Here is a 13,496-nt window from a genome sequence, read left to right as displayed (position 1 = left end):
ATGACGTAAATACAAAGTCCCACGTGACCTCACGTCCATTTGGATTTGTCAAAAGTATAATAATCATCATCATCATCATCATCATCATCATCATCTTAATAATCAAAATAATCATAATAATTGTAATAATGTAATTATTATTTTATCGTTTCATATTTTATATATTTTTTTTATTTTATAATAAGATTTATTATTATTATTATTAAGAATAAGAATAAGAATACAGGAGTAATAGATCATCAGAACAGTTTTATGAGTCTGTTGCAATTAACAAACTTTAATAACAAAATTAATGATATCAATGTTTACATTTACTTTTATTTTGGAGTTTTTGGAATTTAAAAAAGTGTGTGTGATATGGGAGACGTGGACTGTGTACACGTTTTTTTGTTTTGTTTTTTTGGTGACAATTTTGGTGAATTCATAAAAAAAAACACCATACTGACATACATGCTCAGCCATTTTAATAATTCGGTCAAGCAGAAAAATGAGTGCAGAAAAATAATATGACACTCAATTTTATTTCACAATAATCTAATCTAATCTAAAATAATCTCATTTTATCTAATCTAATCTAATCTAATGTAATCTCATTTGATCTATTCTATTCTATTCTATTCTATTCTATTCTATTCTATTCTATTCTATTCGAATCTAATCTAATCTAATCTCATTTGATCTAATCTCATTTGATCTAATCTAATCTAATCTAATCTAATCTAATCTAATCTAATCTAATCTAATCTAATCTAATCTCCTCACTCGACGTGCTGCATATCCTCATGCTCAAAATTATCTTTCAACCTGAACACAATTCGAATTATGTCACACTTTATTTGTCTTTATTTGGTTGGACGAAAAAATCTTTTCGGGGGGCAGGAGAAAGCTGTTTGATCAAGAAGGAGCATGCACAGCTGTGAGAGCTCATGTGCTCAGACTTTGGACGAGATTTTACAGTGGGAATATTTGTCTCTCTCATCTCTCAATCCATCCAGAAGAACAGTTGTGATCTTGGTTAGCTTGCAATGTGTCTTTGAATCGCTCCCAGAGCTATTTTGTGAACTTGGGGTCAAGTTCTTTTACGCCAAATTCACCTGAGCAGGCCTTTGGGGTTTGGCTTTGTGCGCTGGGTCAAAGTGGTGATGGAAAATTCATTTTTACACAAGACTTGTGTCGAAGATATGACTTCATCCATCCATCCATCCATCCATCCATCCATCCATCCATCCATCCATCCATTCATCCATCCGTCCGTCCATCCAGCCACCCAAACATCCATCCATCCATCCACCTATTTATCCATCCATCCAACCGTCCGTCCATCCATCCATCCATCCATCCATCGATCCATCCATCCATCCATCCATCCATCCATCCATCCATCCGTCCGTCCGTCCATCCATCCGTCTGTCCATCCATCCATCCATCCGCCCATCTGTCTGTCTGTCCATACATCCAACTGCCCATCCATCCATCCATCCGTCTGTCCATCCATCATCCATCATCCATCATCCATCCATCCATCCATCCATCCATCTATCCATCCATCCACCCATTCATCCAACCATCCATCCATCCATCCATCCATCCATCATCCATCATCCATCCATCCATCTATCCATCCATCCACCCATTCATCCATCCGTCCATCCTTCCATCCATCCATCCATCCATCCATCATCCATCCGTCCATCCACCCATTCATCCATCCGTCCATCCATCCATCCACCCATTCATCCATTCATCCATCCGTCCGTCCATCCAGCCACCCAAACATCAATCCATCCATCCATCCGTCCATCCATCCATCCATCCATCCATCGATCCATCCATCCATCCATCCATCCATCCGCCCATCTGTCTGTCTGTCCATACATCCAACTGCCCATCCATCCATCCATCCGTCTGTCCATCCATCATCCATCCATCCATCCATCTATCCATCCATCCACCCATTCATCCATCCATCCATCCATCCATCCATCCATCCATCCATCCATCCATCCATCCATCCATCCATCCATCATCCATCATCCATCCATCCATCCACCCATTCATCCATCCGTCCATCCATTCATCCATCCGTCCGTCCATCCAGCCACCCAAACATCCATCCATCCATCCATCCACCTATTTATCCATCCATCCATCCATCCATCCATCCATCCATCCATCCATCCATCCATCTGTCCATCCATCCATTCATCCAACCATCCATTCAACCGTCTGTCCATCCATCCAGCCGTCCATCCGCCCGTCTGTCTGTCCATCCATACATCCAACCACCTGTCCATCCATCCATCCATCCATCCGCCTGTCCGTCCACCCATTCATCCAACCATCCATTCAACCGTCTGTCCATCCATCCAGCCGTCCATCCATCCAACTGTCCGTCCATCCATCTATCCATTCCTCCGTCAGTCCATCCATCCATCTGTTTATCCATCCATACATCCATTCATCCAACCATCCATTCAACTGTCTGTCCATCCATCCATCCATCCATCCATCCATCCATCCAACCATCAATCCATCTGTCCATCCAACCATCCGTCCACCCATCTGTGCATCCGTCTATCCATCCGTCCATCTGACCATCCGTCTGTCCATCTATCCATGTATAAAAATATTCCTTTCCTGTTTTACTCAGTCAGATTCAGTCAAATCAGTTAAGACATAATAAAACTAAAGATAACTGAACTGTTCGGACTACAGTTTGTTGAAACTCGTTGTTTTTTTTCTGGAAAGCTTCACAGTAAAACTGTCTACACGCGCACTCACACACACACAGCGCCTCTGTGACTATCGAAGAACCCCCCTTACCCCATCGCCCACCCCAATTCTCATTTCCCTTAAAGAAGCTCTAATCTGAGCCCAGTGGTGAAAATGCGCGTGTGTTGTGTGAAGAAGAAGAGTGAGTGTGGGTCGCAAGAGGGGGGGGGGGGGGGGGGGTGAGGAGAGTAGAAAGGATGATGAAGAGGAGGAGGAGGGTGGTCGAACGGAGTGGCCCTCTCCCTCTGTTGAGTGACACGACCCCTCTCTTCTCTTCAAAGGCCACGCACAGTTCCGCGCATGCGCCTCTCATTTGAATGGGGGACTGCTCACTGGTATGACCCCACCCCCCCAACACACACATAGAAATAAATGCAGCAATATTGGATTCAGGTGGGCATTCAATAGTCTCAATCTCAGTGCACCCCAATGTATTTGGTCACGCACGCGCACGCACGCACACACACGCACACGCACACACACACGCACACACACACACACACACACACACACACACACACACACACACACACACACACACACACACACACACACACAAAACCAGTTCGTCTAAATTCATTTGCATCCACTGATTATATCCGTAATGAATAGCTGGCACAGTGTGATGCGTTTTTTTTCTGTTTTTTTTTTTTTTTTTTTTTTGGGGGGGGGGGGGTGGATTTTATTCAGATTGACGAGTACAAGAGTGGACACATTCCACAAAGGTCAGCCGTCTTCATGTCATGGTGACAGTGATGTTTGTGGGTGAGATTATTTTTTTTTAAAAGACTGAAATCATAAAGCTCAGACAACAATAAAATATAGACTGTGGACAAGTAGTAAAAAAATATATATATAAAAAAAAAAAAAAGAGGAGAAAAAACAACAACTATTTGTCTCAAGTGTAGCTTATTGCTGTGAAGAAAGTTCTTTTTAAGCGTGGCAATATTTATTTATTTATTTACTTATTTTACACAGCCAATGGTTTCATTACAATAATGACTATTAACGTTTATTATTTTATTTATTTGTGTATTTATTTAGTATGTATTTATGTATTTGTTTGTTCATTTATTTTCCACAATCATGAATTATTAAATTAATAAATATAAAATACATTTGACTACAATGATGACTATTAACGTTTAATTGATTTTTGTTTTTACTTAATAGCATCAAGTCATACACGCATTTTTACTAAATTTAGAGCCCATCTAAACATGTCCTATACACTTCTAGGGATCCAATCCGTTTACCCAAAAAATGTTTATTGAAAAAAAAAAATTAAAGTGGACGTGAGTCACCTTTAATTAATCAATCTGCCCCTGGTTTATAGAAATAATAAATCACCTTTTGTTGCTCAAAAACAATTTAACTGGTAATTAATTTAAGTTTAATCTCAATGCATTGCCATTTCCTATGCATTTCATGTCCCTTCTTTGTTCGTATTTGTCCCCCATAACGTGCACTGCAATATTTTTTCTATTCATTGAATTTATAAATGAATTGTATTATTATTATTATTATTATTATTATTATTATTATTATTATTATTATTATTATTATTATTATTAAAACGTATCACTGTAAAAAAATCCAACATGTCGTCACGGAAATGACGTCATGATCGTAGCCCCCGGCTCGGTCGTCATATTTTAGACACCTGTACGCTTGAATAATGTCGAATGGAAAGTTCTCAAGTGGTCGGAGGAGCACTTTCCAAGCGCCAGAGGAGCTAATGTCAACATCTCTCGTTTCTTCCTTCCACCCTTCCTCCTTCCTTTTGCCTTCCTTCCTTGGCCTTTTTTTCTGATTTTGTGTGTCAGTGTGTGTGTGTGTGTGTGTGTGTGTGTGTGTGTGTGTGTGTGTGTGTGTGTGTGTGTGTGTGTGTGTGTGTGTGTGTGTGTGTGTGTGTGCCCCTCCTGGCAGGCTGTAATTGTTGCTAGCTTTGTTTGCTAGATGGCGCCCTGCCTTTGGTGGGGGGGACCCTCTGACACCGTAGCCGCTCTGCTCGGCTCACATCTCTGCATGATTCTTATCCCCTTCTTCTTCTTCTGTTTATTCTTTTTCTTCTTCGCTTTCTTCTTCTTTGAAAGAAAGAAATCAATAAAGACTCATTTTGTCGAATCTAAGGTTGGGAAATTCTGTTTGTTTAAGGTGAACTTTCGAACTTGATTAAAAAATATTGCAAAAAAATTAAAAAAACAATATTTAAACACTCAAATATAGGATGGTCGTTTTTATTCTTGCTTTGTTTTCTTAAAATATTGTCACATTTTACATCGTTTTAATTCGAATTACTGTACCGGAAAAATGACGAATCGGTTGAAAGAAACACGTCGAATGAATTGTCCGGTTGAATGGTGAACTTCAAGTTCAAAAATAAACAATATTACAACACTTTCAAGTATTATTCGTGTGTGTTTACTGTCTAGTCCACTTTTTAAATGAACGAATGATTATTAAATTGTGCTTTTTTTAAACCCAGGTGGATATTTACAGGCAACAAACATGTGCTTAACGTCGTCGAAGAAACGTTCGCCATTGTTGTTTGTTTTCGGTCATTTCACAAACATCCACACACCAAAAACCACGATTTGGTTGATTTTTTTTCGTCGTTATTTCGTCAAGTGGTGACATGGCAAATCCGAGGTCATTTCGCCAAACAATTAAAAAAACATCGATATTTTGAGTGGATACCGTGTAAAAATAAAATTGTGTAGATTCAACGAATAATTCTTAATTCTTCAGTACAGCGCGCGCGCACACACACACACACACACACACACACACACACACACACACACAGGAAATAAAAAAAAAACATACTGCTCGTTGACTAAATAGCAAGTTTGCGTGACGTTGATGGATGTGGTAGACACTTGCAGCACTCATAAAAAAATAAAATAATAAAAAAAGAAGGCCAGGTAGTTGCAGGGCAGATAAAAATTGATAAAGAAATTCTCATCTTAGTAAACAGATGAAATCAATATCGTATATTAAACATGTACCTTAAGTCTGTCTACTATATTAAAAAACGGAATTGCACACTTAACTCACCTAATCGTGGTTGTCTACTACTGAGCGTTTGGTTCTTTTTTGGTTCTTCCTGAAAATGAAACAACGTGAATTCATTTCCTGTTGTACCTAAATCAAATGTCTAGCGAGTGTTTTTAATTTGCACAGGTTTGCATTCTTTTGTCATGTGACCATGACCAGAAAAGTGCTTGATTTTCAGAGAAACTTGAATTCTTTCTTTTTTTATAAGTGAAGTTTATCCATCTGGGTTTAGGCGAGAGGGAGGGGGGGGGGTCATTTGCAGTGTTTTTTATGGTGAGTCAAAGTTTCTTCATGTATCTACTGTATTTGCTTTTTAATCAACCCCCCCCCCGTCCTCATATGTCGTCTTTTGCTGTACTGCTGATCCAGAAAGCTATCTTGCGGTTGAACCACCTGCAACTCCCCCAGAAGACCCAACATGATCAAAACTGTCCTTTCTAAGCAGCATCATATTATTTAAATACCACCCCCAAATGTTCCCCTATTGGTGCTGTATTTTTTTTTAGTTTTACCTCCATAACGAGTCTTCCCCGGTGACACTTGCACAAAATGGCCTCCAGGCAAAGAGCTGACTTTGGGTTCAATTAAGTCGGAATAATGCATAACGTGAGATGACCACAGTTGCACAGTAAAGAATAAAATGGGGGTGGGAAGGGTGGGTAGTTGAGGGGTGTGCGGGGGAGGACAGTACTTTCTTTGTTTTAACGATGCTCTTTGTGTGCATCTCGCCATCAATGTCACGCCGGAGCTCATTAAAGAATTTAATACCTGTCGTCTCTAATTCAATCCATTCTGACATTCCTCCCCCCCCCCTTTTAATGGAATTTGCCATATTTAAGCTGCCTGCCGCCCGGATTTGGAAGCTCATAAAGCAGCTATTTGGGTTCTACATATCCTCGCGGAGTGACAGGGAATACCGAGGTTTGTCGTCCTTGCTTAAGTAGAAAACAAGATATTTCTTAGCCACAGTGGGATTTCAACGTATTAAAATATCTCGCTGCTCTACTGTGATAAAAAAGGGTGGGGAGGGGGAGGAAAAGGTAGAGGAGGATTGGTGTTGAAGTAACTTGCTGTCTTGTCTGTCAGTGTGCTTAGCGGCAGCGCAGATATGGACGCTGGCTGCACAGCCTCATCTCTTGGGCTTTTAATTAACAAGCTGTCTCAAAGCTTCAGCACAGCTCCATCAAACAGCACCCTCCATACCCAAGCCGGAAAAAAATGCAGCACCCCACAAGCATCCATTTGAAAAAGAAAAAAAGGTTCAACAAATAAAGCAAGGAAGATTTTCTATTCGTTTTGAGTCCAAAAGTGCGTTGATTGCGCTCGCGTCTATACGCAAAAGGTAAAAGGCGCAATTCGGGTTAGAGTGTGTAAATGGATGAAATGTTTCAGTTTAAGTCGTGCGTGGTCATTCATAACAACAAAAATATATACATTGACACATTTATTAATTTATTATTATTTATTGTATTATTAAATAAAAATATGGCTATTTAGTGCGTAAAAGCCTGATGCATTAAAACAGTCATATATGAATTTTTTTTGGGGGGGGTGGTTGGGGGAGGGGTGGGATTTGGAGGTGGGGGGTGCTGTCCATGGTGCTGCGACCAACGGCTCGCTTGGCCTTGATGTCCTCGTCACATTGGAGAGGACAAGACACACACACACACACACACACACACACACACACATATATATATATATATATATTTATATATATATTTATATATATATTTATATATATAGTTATTATTATTATTATTATTTATTAATAATTTAGTCTTTTGGCATATTAAAATTAATAATACTTTGTCCAGTTTCCCGGATTCAAAAATGTTCGAGTTTCTGGATGTTTGATGGAAAAGATTCTTTCATAAATTTATAGAAAAAAAAAGATGTAAACATTTCTTCCGAATCACCCAAATACATTTAAAAATCAGATCTGTTTTGAAACGGAAACTCAACAATGAATAAAATTGTCTAAATAAAATTGTCTCAATTTGAATATTATTTTTAATAAGAATAAGAATAAGAACAATAATACAATTCATTTTTAAGTTCGCTTTGCCTAGATATTAGAATTGCCACCATTTCCTCTGACCAAGGCATTGGCTACACCAAATATCCCTTTAAACATGCTTCACTCTCAATTTTTATTTGGCTGCGAGATAAATTAATTCATGGTTATTATTGCAATTCTTTCCCAAAACTGCAATAACTATTTTCAGCTCATTTTGAAAAAAAATAACAACCACGCATGGTAATTTTTTCAAAATAATAATAAAATCCAAGTATTACCGATCCGATCAATGCAATTTACTGTTGTTACAATTAATTTTACTCCGTTGCTAGTGGTTTTAATCACCACCACCCAAAAACACATTGGAGGCCTGTGCATTAAACGAAAGAGTTAATCGACGTTCATCCGTCCTGCAAAGGGGAAAAAAATCCCCCCCAAAAACGACGAAATAAGTTGATTAAACATCCTGCCAACCTGCCATAATTGCTGCGGGGATAAACAGCAATAAAAAAGCGAGCGTTGGCCGCAGAGGCAGCCCCGCCCCCAAATACCCCCTCAACCTCCCCCTTTCCTCCCTTTTCATCCACCCATGCTGACTCAGGTGACAACACAATGAGGGGACATTCGAATGGCTTGATAGAGGAAGAGATGGGCGAAAAGTCTAAGCTGTCAGGAAGGGGGACCAAAAAGGGGGAGGGGGTGGGTGGGTGGGTGAGACAAGCCGCCGGCTGCTAGGCCCTTTAATAACTAACACGTATATTAACTCGCTTAACCACGGAGATTCCGAGCACTGGCAAAAAAAGGACGTAAAACAGCGTGAAATGCGCATCCATCTCGGACGCGCGCACCCAACTGCAAATGACGCCCTGTCCGCGCGCGCACGCGGTCAAATGAATGGCAATAAGTATCTTGGGGGGGGGGGGGGGGGGGGGGGGGGGGGGTTACGTCATCGCGGTTAGGCGTATTATGAAGAGGGTGAAAAAGGCGTTGCAATCCCCCTACCTGCCCCTCTTCGCTGCAATAACAACTTTTTTTTCTTTTGGAGCCCACGCAGCCCACGCGCGTGGGGGTGTTTATCCTCGGAGGGGATGCGTGCACATGATGAAAGCCATCTATAATGTGCAATTTCATATTGCCTTCAACTGTTTTTTTTTTTTTTTTTTGCTGCATCTTTTTTTTTTTACTAGAAAGTGTGCAAGGCTCTACGTGTTGGAAAAAAAGTTATCATGAATTTTGAATCATCCCAAATATTGATATGATATATAAATGTATATGCATTTGTAATCATGCCAAATACTTATATGGTATATAAATATATTCAACATATTTCATTGTTGGGTTCATTTTTTGTATATGTCAGTATCACACATATCTGATATAGAAGCGAAAACGTTCAATTTCTCAGTAAAATAGAACAAAGTTTACTTTTTATTTTTAATTTCCCGATACGGGCATTTTATGAATCGATATTTTCAGGCGAACTCAGCGTTAATTTAATATTTATTAGTGATTAGGATTGAATTCCCGGTGTGATTGGGTTATTTCGTTGTTTTGAGAGTAACAAAAACTCATGATTTTAAATTGTGTTTTTTTTTTGTGATAATGTCAATATTCGTTTTTGTTATTGTTATAACGTACATAAAGAAAATGGAGTGGCCTGTAAATTTCTGATAACTTGTCTATATATTTACTAAAGGCTGAGAAAAATGAATTCGTTTGTATTAAATGATTTAATGCTGTCTTGTATCCCAACATATCTCATGTAGTATTATTATTCATTTCTTCTTCTTCTTCTTCTTCTTCTTCTTCTTCTTCTTCTTCTTCTTCTTCTTCTTCTTCTTCTTCTTATTATTATTATTATTATTATTATTACATACTGTTTTAATATCAACCTCACACACTCAAAACGGGTTTCAAAATAACACCCCCCCCCCCGTCCCACGAAGAAGTTTGACAATTGTTTATTCTAAACATTAATTAATTGACACATTTATGTGGGGCGAGGGGGGAGGTCCTCTTTTGACAGGCCAAAAACAATAATGTCATAAAAACAATAACACAACAACAACATATTGTTTGATGAATTTGTGGATTTTTTTTTTGTCTTAGATTTACATTAGATCAATTGATGTAGGTCAATTATGTAGGCCTTTGGGATTTTAATTGTGTTATTTAATTATCATTTTATTGCAAATTTAAAAACAATCGCGTTTAAACGAGAAAAAAACAGTTGTTTTAAAAGATGATTGGGGGGGCTGAATGAGAAGTTGAACTACTCAGTCCGTGTGCATCATTATAAGTGTGAATAAACGTATAGCAAGGCTGGGGGTGGGGAGTGAAAATGACAAAAACCCTGGCACAGGAATGGACACTTTTTTTGCACATGTTCTGGCAGTGAATGAGTTCACTAGTAATATTTGGAAAATTAAATAAAACATAATTATTATTTAAAGGTGTACAACCCGACCTAGGTTTTGTTTCCTTTCTACAGCTCATGTCAAAAATGATCATTAATGACCCTCCCTCAAGCTCCACCCCCCAGAAACGACTGGCTCAAAATCTTAAAAGCCAGAGTACATTCGTCAATCCGTCGGCCCAGTTTATCTTCTTTGTTATTTTCTTCTTCGAGAAGTGTTGGTTGAGGCCGGCAGAGAATCAGGGGAGGTGTAATTGAGGGGGCGGTGAGGGGAGAGAGCCTAAAAGCTGCCATTAAAGCCAAAATGGACTCAACAACGGCGTCACCAAGGAAAAGACCGCTGCCAACAGCTGGCCCACCAACCGGACTACACACACGCACACGCACCCCAAACACACACAGTGATAGTCCCGCACGACACTCCTGGTTGTCCTTAATATTTTTGTGCTAATTAAGTCATTCACTGCCATTCACGATTTTATTGTTTTTTTTTTTTTTTTTTTTTTTTTTTTTTACGCTTGGGTGCCGATAAAGCGCTGACCAGACCTCTGGAAATGTTTTTTCCCTTCCACAAAGGGGCGGCTTTTCCCTTTTTTCCATGTTAACGCTTTGTTCCAATTTCAGCTGTTATTAAAGCACTATAAAGTGTACTTACGGACATTTGAATTACAAACAACAGTACATACCAACATTTTTGTAGTAAATACATATACAGTATCAGTATTGTACTATTCTCTCCAGTTGTACATATTATAGAGCATATATTTTATTAAATGTTTATTTTTCATTACAAACCAATACAGGTTACTTATACAAGCCATAAACATACTTATATAAACCTTAAATATACTACCTTATACATACATTCGGAACAAAATATTACACGGAAGCGACTTACGAACGAATTCCTCTTACGAATGACCGTTAGGAACATATCTCGTCCATAAATTTGGGAGCATCTGTAGAAACCAATACGTATGTTTTGCATTGTATTTTGGACATCTGCCCTCATTTCAAGCTCATATAACTCCAGACCCATAAATTTAGGAAATAACTTATTTTCTGATGAAAGAAGAGAGTCTAAGGTTTCTTCCACGGCATGGAATGTTTATGTAGTCCTAAAACTCAATATTCTGTGGGTCCTGGAATTTGAGTGAAAAACCCTGGCACACATTTTTGCACATGTCTGGCAGTGAATGAGTTAATTGTCCCACAATGGGGAAATTTGCAATCAACAGCAGTAACATTGAAAGGGGTGGAGGGGAAGAGGGTCAAAGATAAAGCAAAGTATTCTATACACAAAAGAAGATGTCACTGCACAAAAAAGATAATAAAAAGAACTATTTATCGTGCAAAGTATGAAAATACAGTAAAAAAATGCATATTTGATATATAATAATAATACATTTCATTTTAAGGACCTTTTAAAGCTCTCAATGACACCTTACAGTCACAGACAAGCATAGGTATTATGATAAATAATAACAACAACAATAATAATAATAATTGGATTGGATTGGATATGCCTTTATTAGTCTCACAGTGGAGAAATTTACTACTACTACTACTACTACTACTACTAATAATAATAATAATACATTACATTACATTTCTAAGCGCCTTTCAAAACTGTCAAAGTCACTTTTCAATCACAGGATACGTTTTTCTGCGGGTGAGCAGCGGCAGCCACATGCGCTAGCGTTCACTCAACCCAGAAGTAACTCAAATACAACTGAAATACAATCACACACACAAATAGAACACAATAAATAATGCCCCATTTAGATTTGTTTTTGTACTTTTTGACACGTCGTCCTGTTAGCGGGTCAAATCCAGGTCCAGAAAGGGCTCTGGGGTGGCCATGTACAGGTCTTTTGACAGCTAGCTGCAAATGAATGATGTTATTATAACTTATTGCTTCTATTATTATAATATAATAATAAATATAATGTATGTATATACAGTAAAGTCTCGTTATATCGATATCGGATATATCGATAGTCCCGGTTATATCGATACTATTTCTATGCACGCACGGAGAAAATTACATGCAAACAGGGTCGGATATATCGACAGTCCCGGTTATATCGATATTTTTTCGGACTCCCTTGAATATCGATATAACGAGACTTTACTGTATATATATATATATATATATATATAGACTAGATCGACATAAGCCTCTCCAGAAGAGCCATACAATTGATATATTTCTATTTCCAAATGTAAAGAATACACGCAAGAAGTGGTTGTGGGGAGGGGTGGGAGTGGGTGTTAGTAGCCGATTTCCATGCCACTCATTACATATTCATTGCCTGGCCAGAGAACCCCTTTAATCCAATGGAAACAACTCTTCCATATTCTAATAGGGAATCATCGCCTCAGCCACAATCAGCTTGATAAGGAAGAAAGAAAGAATGCGCAGGTGTGGCGCCCGAGTGATGTTTGGGCTTCGGCAGGCACTTTGGATTTTGAATAGGTGGCGTCCATTTTTGGGGGTGTGGGTGGGAGTTGAAGGACTCAAAGGTTTGCTCACGAGTCTCATAAATGCGTTCATTTGCACTGAAATATCAACTCATTCTCTGCCAGACCATGTGCAAAAATGTGTCCACTCCAGTGCCAGGGTTTTTGTCATTGTCACTTGAATTCCAGGACTTACAGAATATTGACTTTTAGGACTACATAACATTCAATGCAGCGTAAGAAACCAGAGACTCTTTTTTTCATCAGAAAAAAAGAGTTAATTACTAAGTTATATGGGTCTGGAGTTATCTGAGCTTGAAATGGGGGAAGCTGTACAAAATGGTTTATATAGCGTTTTAACAACAGCTTAAGCTGGAACAAAGTGCAAACATGGGAAAAAAGGGAAATGCTGCCCCCCCCGTGGAAGGGGTAAAAAAATGCCAGAGGTCTGGCCAGCGCTTTACCAGCACCCAAGCATGAAAAAAAAAACAACAAAACCTGAACAAATTTGGTAATTGCACTGTACGTCATATTTTCAATTCCCGAATAAATTTGCGAATGGCAGTGAATGAGTTAAAGGCTTTCTGATTCTGATTCAAAATGAAGAGTTGGGGACGGGGGCGTGGTCTCAACCTGGAGGTGCGTGAGGTGGTGGTAGTGATAATAATAATAATAATAATAATAATAATAATAATAATAATAATAATAATAATAACAATAATACTACTACTACTACTACTACTACTACTAATAATAATAATAATA

This window comes from Hippocampus bargibanti, linkage group LG04, assembly GCF_051943395.1.
Source record: "Hippocampus bargibanti isolate YZ-2025 linkage group LG04, ASM5194339v1, whole genome shotgun sequence".
Taxonomy (NCBI): domain Eukaryota; kingdom Metazoa; phylum Chordata; class Actinopteri; order Syngnathiformes; family Syngnathidae; genus Hippocampus; species Hippocampus bargibanti.
This window is presented reverse-complemented; position numbering follows the sequence as displayed.